Here is a 2,634-nt window from a genome sequence, read left to right on the forward strand (position 1 = left end):
GATAAAGACCATTATAAACTTATGAAAAATAATAGATACAGAGGCAGAGCTGCCTCAAACTGATTGTCAAACTGCAGCAGGACGGCCAGGGAAGGTTGGGGGGCAGGAGGGAGGGGGGTAAGAGATCAATCAAAGGACTTGTATGCATGCATATAAGCATAACCAATGGACATAAGACACTGGGGGAAAGGGGAGGCTAGGGGACTGTCAAGGCCGGGGTGGGGGGGAATGGACACATATGTAATACCCTTTGTAATACTTTGAGCAAAAAAAATAAATTAAAAACAAAACAAAAAATGAATAAATAAAGCAAAACCAAAACAGACTCGTAGATATAGAGAACAAACTGAAGGTTGGCAAAGAGGAGGAGGTGGTGAGATGGGAATTAAAAAATATAGTGAATGATGCTGTCAATGTGTTTGAAATATTTAGAAATGCTTAGAACAGAGTAGGTGCACAGTAAGGGGACAAGTATTTATTTAGTAAATTTTTATCAGTCTTGGGCAACCTTAGGGACACAGATGCTAAATCCAACAAGTATTGATTGGGCATCTACTAAATGCCAGTACTACATTTGTTTGTCGATGCTGTCTGGGAGGGGCAGAATTCTCCCTCTATCCTTCTTTAGTTTTCATGGCTGGGCTAATAATAAAACAATATAATTGACACAAGATTAGATTAACAGGAGAAAAAGCAATTTAATATAGGCAGTCAGGAAAACTACATTATAATACTCAGATCATAAAATAAGGCTCAAAGAAATAATTGAATCAGGCACCTTTTTATACTTAAACAAAGAGACAATAAAATAGTGATAAATTGGCAGAACAATGAAAGTGCTCATGAGAACATAATCTAAGCAAGGTTTGGATATTCATTCACCATTGAGAAATCTAAAACAGTAGTAAATTAGAAAAGAGGCAGTGATGTTGGATTATACAGAATTTTCAGTTCTGAGTCATTTAACCCCAGCAATCTCGGTGTAGGAAGGACGCCTTTCACATGGGAGATTTATATCCTTCCTCCAAAGAGACCAAGGAGGGTCAAGGTGCCCTTCTGGTACCAGCTGCTTGTCAAGTAACTTTAATTGGAAGTAACCAATATGCATTGTGGGATATTTGGGGCCCTGACAGTTCCCTCTCTGCAACATCCCTGAAAGTTTCACATATTGAAGGCTGGATGGCATCTGTGGAGAGAGAAAATGGGTTAGAAATAAGCATTCTTTATTTTCTTCTAATAAACTATTAATAAATGTGCAAAAGGGTGTCTATCAATTGGGTGTATATATGGTAGGGGGAGGTAAAAGGGAAAGGTAGAAGGTGAAATGCCCTTGATCCTTGATCTAGGGAAAAGCTGTCTATGTCATGGTGCCATTTGCTTTTGGTGCCTAGAGATTGGCTCTGGAAATCCTTAACTGAAGGTCAATGTCGGGACTATCTCCCAGTGGGGCTTGAGAATGATGGTCTAGGTCTATTTTGGTGTGCTTGCATGGTTCCTGGAGGATTTTTTTTTTAATTTGATGGCAGTGTAGGTGGTCCTTTCTATGGAAGTAATAGTGCGTGTTTTTCCTAAAAAATTTGATGTACCCCCAGTCTCCTGATCAAAAAGGAGGGCAAGGTTCATCAGTTGGTTGAGACTATACTTCTTTTACCTGCTGCCTATAAGCTTCAAGTACGCTAGTGAGTTCCTGTATATAGCTAGTCAGAGGCAACAATTTGGTCACTTAAATTCCCATAAAATTCACTTAATCCAAGAATAGAAGACTTGAAGATGACAGTGGGCATTGGGTGCTCAAATATTATTTAAAAGAGTTAATCCATTTCTCCTATTTTGAGTATTCCTGATCTTCATAATTAGGGCCAAAGTCAACACTTCTGGCCATGTAAGTTCTGTTTCTTGATAGATCTTTTCTAAAGTCCTTTTTAAAATATTTTTATGTTTCATTTGCCCTGATGATTGAAGATGATATGGAATATGACATTTTCATTAGTACCACAGAGTTTGTACAAGGAGGTGGTTTAAAATAAATGTCCTGTAAAATAAATGTCCTGTTCCTGTTCAGTCCATAAAAAGAAATGCAAAACACAGATTATCTCAGTGATTAATTTTTGTTACCACTGTTGTGTTATTAGCACATCTACTCATAGAGCATTCAGTTCATCCACTGAACATGTAGATAATGACCAAATAGTGAGAATAGCCTGCAGCTGGGGCATCTATAAAATCCATGTGAAGTGCTGCTAAGAGCAGTGTGGATCTACAAGGACTTCCTGAGGGTTTGTTTGTTTTTGTTTTACTTGTTGTTTGTTTGTTTTCAGAAGCCTAGTGAAATTTATAAGTTGTTCACTAGGAAATAATTTGTCAGATATTTTTGGGATGCCTGGGAAAAGCCAATTGTCTTGTCAGGTTTTTGACAGGACAAATTTAAATGTTTCTTGTGATATTAAATTGTTTCATGGATGCAAGGGGTTGACAAGTTTACTACCCTTCAGAGGCATTCCCTCTGATAGCCAAAAGAAAGAACTGATAGCTTACATGTCCTAGGCAACAGAAAGTTAAGCCAAGCCCTCAAGATGACTTTCTTGGTGATCAGATAAACATGTAAAAATATAAATACAAAATTATTATTATCTC

This window comes from Myotis davidii, unplaced genomic scaffold (genome assembly GCF_000327345.1).
Source record: "Myotis davidii unplaced genomic scaffold, ASM32734v1 scaffold1870, whole genome shotgun sequence".
NCBI classification, from domain to species: domain Eukaryota; kingdom Metazoa; phylum Chordata; class Mammalia; order Chiroptera; family Vespertilionidae; genus Myotis; species Myotis davidii.